The 12,419-nt window shown below is 41.0% G+C and overlaps 1 non-coding gene across 1 annotated transcript; it reads left to right on the top strand.

Moving 5' to 3' along the window:
- Window positions 1-11,775: 11,775 nt before the first annotated feature.
- On the top strand, window positions 11,776-11,883 carry LOC112718659 (small nucleolar RNA R71). Its single transcript, XR_003160990.1, has one exon. It is a non-coding gene; the product is annotated as a small nucleolar RNA R71 (small nucleolar RNA).
- The last annotated feature ends 536 nt before the right edge of the window (window positions 11,884-12,419 follow it).

Genomic DNA, 12,419 nt, shown 5'->3' on the forward strand with positions numbered 1-12,419 from the left:
CCAGCCCTCTCCATGATCAAAAGACCGAATGATCAAGGACTAGAACAGTCAAAGATTAAACTGTCAAAAGATGTCTAATACAATAGTAACTTATCCTATTTATACTAGACTAGCTACTAGGGTTTACATGAGTAAGTAATTGATGCATAAATCCACTTCCAGGGCCCACTTGGTGTATGCTTGGGTTGAGCTTGATCTATCCACGAGCTGAGGCTTTTCTTGGAGTTGAACTCCAAGTTATAACTTGTTTTGGGCGTTCAACTCCGGATCATGACGTGTTTCTGGCGTTTAACTCCAGACAGCAGCATGTACTTGGCGTTCAACGCCAAGTTACGTCGTCAATTTCCGAATAAAGTATAGACTATTATATATTGCTGGAAAGCTCTGGATGTCTACTTTTCCACGCCGTTGAGAGCGCTTCATTTTGAGTTCTGTAGCTCCAGAAAATCCATTTCGAGTGCAGGGAGGTCAGATTCCAATAGCATCAGCAGTCCTTTTGTCAGCCTTTTTCAGAGTTTTCCTCAAGTCCCTCAATTTCAGCCAGAAATTACTTGAAATCACAGAAAAACACACAAACTCATAGTAAAGTCCAGAAATGTAAATTTAAAAACTAATGAAAACATCCCTAAAAGTAGCTTGAACTTACTAAAAACTACCTAAAAATAATGCCAAAAAGCGTATAAATTATCCGCTCATCAGGACACTATGGCAAATTATATATCAATTCGAAGCCCCAGATGTTACCTTTCCAACGCAAGTAGAACCACATCATTTGGACCTTTGTAGTTCAAGTTATGATCATTTTAGTGCGAGAGGGTCAGGCTTACAGCCTTGCAGTTCCTTCAACTTCTTGTATTTCTTCCACTTTTGCATTCTTCCTTTCCATCCTCCAAGCCATTCCTGTCCTGTAATCTCTGAAAACACTTAACACACATATCAAGGCATCTAATGGTAATAAGAGAGGATTAAAGTTAGTAATTTAAAGGTCAAAGAAGCATGTTTTCAATCATAGCACAAAATCAGGAAGAAAAACGTAAAACATGCGAATAGTATGAATAAGTGGGTGAAGAGTTGATAAAAATCACTCAATTGAGCACAAGATAAACCATGAAATAGTGGTTTATCAATCCTAGGATTAAGAGAAAACAACATTCACATGTCCATCCGGAGTATTTGCATATAGAAGGATGCCATTTGGTCTGTGCAATGCACCTACAACCTTTCAAAGGTGCATGCTCTCTATTTTCTCTGATATAATGGAAAAATTTCTGGAAGTCTTCATGGATGACTTTTAAGTATTTAGAGACTCATTCAACTCCTGTCTTGACCATCTAGCACTTGTTCTAAAGAGGTGCCATGAGACTAACCTAGTTTTAAACCGAAAATTGGGCACAAAATTTCGAACAAGGGAATAGAGGTGGATCAAGCTAAGATAGAGGTAATTGAAAAATTACCACCACCTGCCAATGTTAAGGCAATCAGAAGTTTTCTGGGGCATGCAGGATTTTATAGGAGGTTTATAAAATATTTTTCGAAAATTGCCAATCTTCTGAGTAATTTGCTAGCTGCTGACACGCCATTTATCTTTGATAAGGAGTGTCTGCAGGCGTTTGAGACTTTGAAAGCTAAGCTGGTCACAGCACCAGTCATCTCTGCACCAGACTGGACACTACCATTTGAATTAATGTGTGATGCCAGTGACCATGCCATTGGTGCAGTGTTGGGACAAAGGCATGACAAGCTTTTGCACGTCATTTATTATGCCAGTCGTGTTCTAAATGGCGCACAGAAGAACTACACAACCACAGAAAAAGAGTTACTTGCAGTGGTTTATGCCATTGACAAGTTCAGATCTTATTTAGTAGGATCAAAAGTGATTGTGTACACTGACCATGCTGCTCTTAAATATCTACTTACAAAGCAAGATTCAAAACCCAGACTCATAAGATGGGTGTTACTTCTGCAAGAGTTTGATATAAAAATAAGAGACAGAAAAAGGGACAGAGAACCAAGTAGCAGATCACCTGTCCCGAATAGAACCAGTAGAAGGGGCGTCCCTCCCTTTTACTGAGATCTCTGAAAACTTTTCGGATGAGCAACTCTTTGCCATCCAGGAAGTGCCATGGTTTGCAGACATTGTAAACTACAAGGCAATGAGATTCATACCCAAAGAGTACAGTAGGCAGCAATCAAAGAAATTGATTACGGATGCAAAATACTATCTTTGGGACGAACCATATCTCTTCAAGAGATGTGTAGACGGAGTAATCCATAGATGTGTGCCTAAAGAAGAAGCACAAAAGATCCTCTGGCACTGCCATAGATCACACTATGGAGGACATTTTGGAAGTGAGCGAACAGCCACAAGAGTCCTCTAATGTGGCTTCTACTGACCTGCTCTCTATAAAGACTCTCGAGTGTTTATACTTAATTGTGACAGTTGCCAAAGATCTGGCAATCTGCCTCACAGTTATGCCATGCCTCAACAAGGGATCTTGGAGATTGAGTTGTTTGATGTATGGGGTATTGACTTCATGGGGCCTTTCCCACCATCATACTCAAACACTTATATTCTGGTGGCAGTGGATTATGTATCCAAATGGGTGGAAGCTATTGAAACACCCACTAATGACACTAAGACAGTGCAGAAATTCTTCCAGAAACATATCTTCAGCAGATTTGGTATCCCTAGAGTACTAATCAGTGATGGGGCACTCATTTCTGTAATAAACAGCTTTACTCTGCTTTGGTTCGATATGGAGTTAACCACAGGGTAGCTACTCCATATCATCCACAGACAAATGGGCAAGTTGAAGTCTCTAATAGAGAACTTAAAAGAATCCTGGAACGGACTGTGATTAACCGTAGAAGGGATTGGGCAATAAGCTTGGATGATGCTCTGTCGGCATACAGAACAACATTCAAGACTCCTATAGGAACTTCTCCATACCAGCTTGTGTATGGAAAAGCTTGTCACTTGCCCGTGGAACTGGAACATAAGGCCTACTGGGCAACCAGATTCCTAAACCTTGATGCCAAGTTAGCTGGAAAAAAACGATTACTCCAGTTAAATGAGCTAGAGGAATTCAGACTCAATGCTTTCGAAAATGCAAAAAATTACAAAGAGAAAGCAAAAAGATGGCATGATAAGAAGTTGTTATCCAGAGTCTTTGAGCCAGGGTAAAAAGTTCTGCTGTTTAACTTTAGGCTCAGATTATTCCCCGGGAAATTAAAATCCTGGTGGAGAGGTCCATATGTGATTACAAGTGTGTCACCATATGGATACGTAGAGCTTCAGGATAATGATTCTAACAAAAAGTTCATTGTTAATGGATAGAGAGTTAAACATTATCTTGAAAGCAATTTGAGCAAGAATGCTCAAAACTGAGACTTGATTAAAGCTCAGTAATAGTCCAGCTAAAGACAATAAATAAGCACTTACTGGGAGACAACCCAGCCATTAACAAAGCTTATTTGTTAATTAATTGAATTTTACAGGTTCATGTTAATTATCTTCAAGGTAAAATAGCAATTGCATGAGTTCTTAGAGTTACAGAAGGATTCAGAGGATAAAACAGCAAAAAGAAGCTCACTGGTACGAAAAAGCCAGTAAGAGCTGTTTTGGGCGTTAAACACCCAAAAGAAGCATCTACTGGGCGTTTAACGCCAGAAAGAAGCATCTTCTGGGCGTTTAACGCCAGATTTACAACGTCCTGGGCGTTCAGAAAAATGCCCAGTGACAAAGGAGTTCCTGGCGTTTAATGCCAGCCAGAAGCAACAGCTGGGCGTTAAACGCCCAAAACATGCAGCGTTTGGGCGTTTAACGCCAGGATTATGGTGAGGAGGTAAATTCATTTTCAATTCAAACTTTTTCCATTTTTTATGTTTCAATTCATAATTTCTTGCATAAACATGTTACCAACTCTCATATTCCAAACTTCAATTCCAAAAATTTGTAATCTTAATTTTTTAAATCATTTTTCAAAGATATCAAATGTATCTTAATTCATAAACACAAATCCTTTTCAAATCCTCTCTAACTTCTTTTCAAATCTTTTTCAAAACTCAATTATCTTTTTTCTTCTCAAATATTTTCTTTTAAATTCATCATATCCTCTTTTCAAAATTTAGATTTATTTTTTTAAACATCTTTCCTATCTTTTTAATTTTAAATTGCATCTTTTTCCTATCATACTTATCTTCTATCATATTTCTTTCAAAATTTTCGAAAAAAAACCCACCCACCCTTCCGTTTAAATCCTAGTTCGGCCTCACTCCTCTCCTCCACAATTCGAAAAATTGGCTCTCCTTCTATCCCTCTTCTTTCCTTTTTTTTTTGCTTGAGGACAAGCAAACCTCTAAGTTTGGTGTGTTTATCCGTGATCACTAAACCAATACCCACTAAGATCATGGCTCCTAAGGGAAAACAAACCACTCCAAGAGGCAAGAAAGAGAATATTCCAAAACCACTTTGGAATCAAGGGAAGTTCTTAACCAAGGAACATTCAGACCATTACTACAAAATAATGGGTCTAAGATCAGTGATCCCAGAAATTAAATTCGATCTAAAAGAAGACGAATTTCCGGAGATCCAAGAGCAAATTCGAAATGGGAGCTGGGAAATCCTAGCTAATCCTGAAATAAAGGTGGGAAGGAACATGGTTCAGGAATTCTACTCTAATCTATGGCAAACAGACAGGCAGAGATTAGCTGGAGCCGCCTTCTATGACTATCGAACTCTGGTCAGAGGAAAGATTGTTCACCTTCACCCTGACAAAATCAGGGAGGTCTTTAAGCTACCTCAGCTGAAAGATGACCCAGACTCCTTTAATAGGAGAATGATGAGAACAAATAAGGGCTTGGACGAAATTCTAGAGGACATATGCCTCCCTGGAACCAAGGGGACAACCAGCACAAAGGGTGTCCCAAATCAACTCAAGAGAGAAGATCTCAAACCAGTCGCCAGAGGCTGGCTGGACTTTATTGGGCGTTCTATACTACCCACTAGCAACCGCTCTAAAGTCACCATCAAAAGAGCAGTAAGATCCATTGCATTATGTTGGGAAAAGAAGTGGAAGTTCATCAGCTGATTTCTTGTGAACTTTACACAATTGCAAACAAGAACTCCAAAGATGCCAAATTGGCTTATCCAAGCTTAATCTTTATGCTATATAAAGATGCTGGGGTGAAGATAGGAGTAACTGAGTATATTTCAGTTGAGCGACCAATCACCAAAAAGTCAATTGAAGGACAACAAGTGCAGGACGACCCCATTAAGAGGAGAGCACAGGAGTTCCTCCCGAAAATCCCTCAAATTGAATACTGGGAGCATCTTGAAGCATCTGTCACCAAGTTGCAAGAAGCTATGGAGCAACTAAAGGAAGAATAGCAAAATCAAAATAGCATGCTTTGCAAACTGCTTAGGGAACATGAAGAGTAAGGGCGTGAACTGAAGCAACTGAAGCGTCAGATGCTGTCTCTTGAAGGGTCAATGGTGCACGAAATTGTGATCAATACTTTTCACAACACAAATAATCCCCGGTGATGAATCCAAAAACTTGGTGTTCAATACCATGGCATAAACACAACTTCGCACAACTAACCAGCAAGTGTACTGGGTCGTCCAAGTAATAAACCTTACACGAGTAAGGGTCGATCCCACAGAGATTGTTGGTATGAAGCAAGCTATGGTCACCTTGTAAATCTTAGTCAGGCAGACTTAGATGGATATGAATGATGATATATGAATAAAACATAAAGATAAAGATAGAGATACTTATGTAATTCATTGGTAGGAATTTCAGATAAGCGTATGAAGATGCTTGTCCCTTCCGTCTCTCTGCTTTCCTACCGTCTTCATCCAATCCTTCTTACTCCTTTCCATGGCAAGCTTATGCAAGGGTTTCACCGTTGTCAGTGGCTACCTCCCATCCTCTCAGTGGAAATTTTCAACGCACTCTGTCACGGCACGACTATCCATCTGTCGGTTCTCAATCAGGCTGGAATAGAATCCAGTGATTCTTTTGCGTCTGTCACTAACGCCCCGCCTTCAGGAGTTTGAAGCTCGTCACAGTCATTCAATCATTGAATCCTACTCAGAATACCACAGACAAGGTTAGACCTTCCGGATTCTCTTGAATGCCGCCATCAGTTCTAGCCTATACCACGAAGACTCTGATCTCACGGAATGGCTGGCTCGGTTGTCAGGCGAGCACTCGGTTGTCAGGCGATCAACCATGCATCGTGTATCAGGAATCCAAGAGATATTCACCCAATCTAAGGTAGAACGGAGGTGGTTGTCAGGAACACGTTCATAGGTGAGAATGATGATGAGTGTCACGAATCATCACATTCATCAAGTTGAAGAACAAGTGATATCTTGGAACAAGAACAAGCGGAATTGAATAGAAGAACAATAGTAATTGCATTAATACTCGAGGTACAGCAGAGCTCCACACCTTAATCTATGGTGTGTAGAAACTCCATCGTTGAAAATACATAAGAACAAGGTCTAGGCATGGCCAAATGGCCAGCCTCCCAAAGAGGGTTCAATCATAAAAACATGATCAAAAGCTCCAAATACAATAGTAAAAGGTCCTATATATAGAGAACTAGTAGCCTAGGGTGTACAGAGTTGAGTAAATGACATAAAAATCCACTTCCGGGCCCACTTGGTGTGTGCTTGGGCTGAGTATTGAAGCATTTTCGTGTAGAGACTCTTCTTGGAGTTAAACGCCAGCTTTTATGCCAGTTTGGGCGTTTAACTCCCATTCTTGTGCCAGTTCCGGCGTTTAACGCTGGGAATTCTAAGGGTGACTTTGAACGTCGGTTTGGGCCATCAAATCTTGGGCAAAGTATGAACTATCATATATTGCTGGAAAGCCCAGGATGTCTACGTTCCAACGCCGTTGGGAGCGCGCCAATTGGGCTTCTGTAGCTCCAGAAAAGCCGCTTCGAGTGCAGGGAGGTCAGAATCTAACAGCATCTGCAGTCCTTTTGAGTCTCTGAATCAGATTTTTGCTCAGGTCCCTCAATTTCAGCCAGAAAATACCTGAAATCACAGAAAAACATACAAAATCATAGTAAAGTCCAGAAAAGTGAATTTTAACTAAAAACTAATAAAAATATACTAAAAACTAACTAGATCATATTAAAAACATACTAAAAACAATGCCAAAAAGCATACAAATTATCCGCTCATCACAACACCAAACTTAAATTGTTGCTTGTCCTCAAGCAACTGAAAATCAAACAAGATAAAAAGAAGAGAATATGCAATGAATTCCAAAAACATCTATGAAGATCAGTATTAATTAGATGAGCGGGGCTTTTAGCTTTTTGCCTCTGAACAGTTTTGGCATCTCACTCTATCCTTTGAAATTCAGAATGATTGGCTTCTTTAGGAACTCAGAATCCAGATAGTGTCATTCATTCTCCTAGTTAAGTATGATGATTCTTGAACACAGCTACTTATTGAGTCTTGGCCGTGGCCCAAAGCACTCTGTTTTTCAGTATTACCACCGGATACATACATGCCACAGACACATAATTGGGTGAACCTTTTCAGATTATGACTCAGCTTTGCTAGAGTCCCCAATTAGAGGTGTCCAGGGTTCTTAAGCACACTCTTTTTGCCTTGGATCACAACTTTATTTCTTTCTTTTTCTTTTTTTCTTTTTTTTTTGTATTCACTGCGTTTTTCTTGCTTCAAGAATCATTTTTATGATTTTTCAGATCCTCAGTAACATGTCTCCTTTTTCATCATTCTTTCAAGAGCCAATATTCATGAACCACAAATTCAAAAGACATATGCACTGTTTAAGCATTCATTCAGAAAACAAGAGTATTGCCACCACATCAAAATAATTAAACTGTTATAAAATTTAAAATTCATGCAATTCTTTTCTTTTTCAATTAAGAACATTTTTTATTTAAGAGAGGTGATGGATTCATAGGACATTCATAACTTTAAGGCATAGACACTAAGACATTAATGATCACAAGACACAAACATAGACAAACATAAGCACTAAAATTCGAAAAACAAAAAAATAAAGAACAAGGAAATTAAAGAACGGGTCCACCTTAGTGATGGCGGCTTGTTCTTCCTCTTGAAGATCCTATGGAGTGCTTGAGCTCCTCAATGTCTCTTCCTTGTCTTTGTTGCTCCTCTCTTATGATTCTTTGATCTTCTCTAATTTCATGGAGGAGAACAGAGTGTTCTTGGTGCTCCACCCTTAGTTGTCCCATGTTGGAACTCAATTCTCCTAGGGAGGTGTTTAGTTGCTCCCAATAGTTTTGTGGAGGAAAGTGCATCCCTTGAGGCATCTCAGGGATTTGATGATGAGAGGGGTCTCTTGTTTGCTCCATCCTCTTCTTAGTGATGGGCTTGTCCTCATCAATGGGGATGTCTCCCTCTATGTCAACTCCAACTGAATAACAGAGGTGACAAATGAGATGAGGAAAGGCTAACCTTGCCAAGGTAGAGGACTTGTCTGCCACCTTATAAAGTTCTTGGGATATCACCTCATGAACTTCTATTTCTTCTCCAATCATGATGCTATGAATCATGATAGCCCAGTCTATAGTAACTTCAGACCGGTTGCTAGTGGGAATGATTGAGTGTTGGATAAACTCCAACAATCCTCTAGCCACGGGTTTGAGGTCATGCCTTCTCAGTTGAACCGGCTTCCCTCTTGAATCTCTCTTCCATTGGGCGCCCTCTTCGCATATGACTGTGAGGACTTGGTCCAACCTTTGATCAAAGTTGACCCTTCTAGTGTAAGGATGTTCATCTCCTTGCATCATGGGCAAGTCGAATGCCACCCTTACATTTTCCGGACTAAAATCCAAGTATTTCCCCTGAACCATAGTAAGCCAATTCTTTGGATCCGGGTTCACACTTTGGTCATGGTTCTTGGTGATCCATGCATTGTCATAGAACTCTTGAACCATTAAGATTCTGAGTTGTTGAATGGGGTTGGTAAGAACTTCCCAACCTCTTCTTCGGATCTCATGTCGGATCTCTGGATATTCACTCTTTTTGAGTGAAAAAGGGACCTCGGGGATCACCTTCTTCAAGGCCACAACTTCATAGAAGTGGTCTTGATGCACCCTTGAGATGAATCTTTCCATCTCCCATGACTCGGAGGTAGAAGCTTTTGCCTTCCCTTTCTTCTTTCTAGAGGTTTCTCCGGCCTTGGATGCCACAAATGGTTATGGAAAAACAAAAAGCAATGCTTTTACCACACCAAACTTAAAAGGTTTGCTCGTCCTCGAGCAAAAGAAGAAAGAAGAGAGTAGAAGAAGAAGAAATGAGGAAGAAGGGAATGGCTTTGTGTTCGGCCAAAAACGGGGAGAAGTGGTGGTTTGGTTGTGTGAAAATGAAGGAGTGAAGATGGGTTTATATAGGAGTGGGGGGCTCATGGTTCGGTCATGTATGGGTGGGTTTGGGAGGGAAAGTGGTTTGAATTTGAAGGGTGAGGTAGGTGGGGTTTTATGAAGGATGGATGTGAGTGGTGAAGAGAAAGATGGGATTTGATAGGTGAAGGGTTTTTTGGGGAAGAGGTGTTGAGGTGATTGGTGAATGGGTGAAGAAGAGAGAGAGTGGTAGGGTAGGTGGGGATCCTGTGGGGTCCACAGATCCTGAGGTGTCAAGGAAAAGTCATCCCTGCACCAAATGGCATGCAAAAATGTGTTTTGAGCCAATTCTGGCGTTAAACGCCGGGCTGGTGCCCATTTCTGGCGTTTAACGCCAAGTGCTTGCCCTTTTCTGGCGTTTAACGCCAGTCTGGTGCCCCTTTCTGGCGTTAAACGCCCAGAATGGTGCCAGACTGGGCGTTAAACGCCCAACTGCTAGCCTTACTGGCGTTTAAACGCCAGTACACTCTCCTCCAGGGTGTGCTGTTTTTCTTTCTGTTTTTCATTCTGTTTTTGCTTTTTCAATTGATTTTGTGACTTCTCATGATCATCAACCTAAAAAAAACATAAAATAACAAAAGAGAATAGATAAAATATAACATTGGGTTGCCTCCCAACAAGCGCTTCTTTAATGTCAGTAGCTTGACAGAGGGCTCTTATGGAGCCTCAGAAATACTCAGAGCAATGTTGGAACCTCCCAACACCAAACTTAGAGTTTGAATGTGGGGGTTCAACACCAAACTTAGAAGTTGGTTGTGGCCTCCCAACACCAAACTTAGAGTTTGACTGTGGGGGCTCTGTGTGGCTCTGTTTTGAGAGAAGCTCTTCATGCTTCCTCTCCATGATGACAGAGGGATATCCTTGAGCCTTAAACACAAAGGATTCTTCATTCACTTGAATGATCAATTCTCCTCTATCAACATCAATCACAGCCCTTGCTGTGGCTAGGAAGGGTCTGCCAAGGATGATGGATTCATCCATGCACTTCCCAGTCTCTAGGACTATGAAATCAGCAGGGATGTAATGGTCTTCAACTTTTACCAGAACATCCTCTACAAGTCCATAGGCTTGTTTTCTTGAATTGTCTGCCATCTCTAGTGAGATTTTTGCAGCTTGCACCTCAAAGATCCCTAACTTCTCCATTACAGAGAGAGGCATGAGGTTTACACTTGACCCTAAGTCACACAAGGCCTTCTTGAAGGTCATGGTGCCTATGGTACAAGGTATTGAAAATTTCCCAGGATCCTGTCTCTTTTGAGGTAGTTTCTGCCTAGACAAGTCATCCAGTTCCTTGGTGAGCAAAGGAGGTTCATCTTCCCAAGTCTCATTCCCAAATAACTTGTCATTTAGCTTCATGATTGCTCCAAGGTATTTAGCAACTTGCTCTTCAGTGACATACTCATCCTCTTCAGAGGAAGAATACTCATCAGAGCTCATGAATGGCAGAAGTATGTCCAATGGAACCTCTATGGTCTCATTTTGAGCCTCAGATTCCCATGGTTCCTCATTGGGGAACTCATTGGAGGCCAGTGGACGTCCATTGAGGTCTTCCTCAGTGGCGTTCACTGCCTTTTCCTCCTCTCCAAATTCGGCCATGTTGATGGCTTTGCACTCTCCTTTTGGATTTTCTTTTGTATTGCTTGGAAGAGTACTAGGAGGGAGTTCAGTAATTTTCTTGCTCAGCTGACCCACTTGTGCCTCCAAATTTCTAATGGAGGACCTTGTTTCAGTCATGAAACTTTGAGTGATTTTGATTAGATCAGAGACCATGGTTGCTAAGTCAGAGGTATTCTGCTTAGAACTCTCTGTCTGTTGCTGAGAAGATGATGGAAAAGGCTTGCTATTGCTAAACCTGTTTCTTCCACCATTATTGTTGTTGAAACCTTGTTGAGGTCTCTGTTGATCCTTCCATGAGAGATTTGGATGATTTCTCCATGAGGGATTATAGGTGTTTCCATAGGGTTCTCCCATGTAATTCACCTCTTCTATTGAAGGGTTCTCAGGATCATAAGCTTATTCTTCAGATGAAGCTTCCTTAGTACTGCTTGGTGCATTTTGCATTCCAGACAGACTTTGAGAAATCATATTGACTTGTTGAGTCAATATTTTATTCTGAGCCAGTATGGCACTCAGAGTGTCAATCTCAAGAACTCCTTTCTTCTGATTGGTCCCATTGTTCACAGAATTCCTTTCAGAAGTGTACATGAATTGGTTATTTGCAACCATTTCAATCAGCTCTTGAGCTTCTGTAGGCGTCTTCTTCAGATGAAGAGATCCTCCAGCAGAGCTATCCAAAGACATCTTGGATAGTTCAGAGAGACCATCATAGAAAATTCCAATGATGCTCCATTCAGAAAGCATATTAGTGGGACACTTTCTGATTAATTGTTTGTATCTTTCCCAAGCTTCATAGAGGGATTCTCCTTCCTTCTGTCTGAAGGTTTGGACTTCCACTCTAAGCTTACTCAATTTTTGAGGTGGAAAGAACTTTGCCAAGAAGGCATTGACTAGCTTTTCCCAAGAGTTCAGGCTTTCTTTAGGTTGTGAGTCCAACCATATTCTAGCTCTGTCTCTTACAGCAAAAGGGAATAGCATAAGTTTGTAGACCTCAGGGTCAACCCCATTAGTCTTGACATTGTCACAGATTTGCAAGAACTCAGCTAAAAACTGATGAGGATCTTCCAATGGAAGTCCATGGAACTTGCAATTCTGTTGCATTAGAGAAACTAATTGAGGCTTAAGCTCAAAGTTGTTTGCTCCAATGGCAGGGATTGAGATGCTTCTCCCATAGAAGTCGGGAGTAGGTGCAGTAAAGTCACCCAGCACCTTCCTTGCATTGTTGGCATTGTTGTTGTTTTCGGCTGCCATGGGTTCTTCTTCTTTGAAGATTTCTGTTAGGTCCTCTACAGAGAGTTGTGCCTTGGCTTCTCTTAGCTTTCGCTTCAAGGTCCTTTCAGGTTCAGGATCAGCCTCAACAAGAATGCTTTTGTCCTTGCTCC

Source organism: Arachis hypogaea, chromosome 10, assembly GCF_003086295.3.
Source record: "Arachis hypogaea cultivar Tifrunner chromosome 10, arahy.Tifrunner.gnm2.J5K5, whole genome shotgun sequence".
Taxonomy (NCBI): Eukaryota; Viridiplantae; Streptophyta; class Magnoliopsida; order Fabales; family Fabaceae; genus Arachis; species Arachis hypogaea.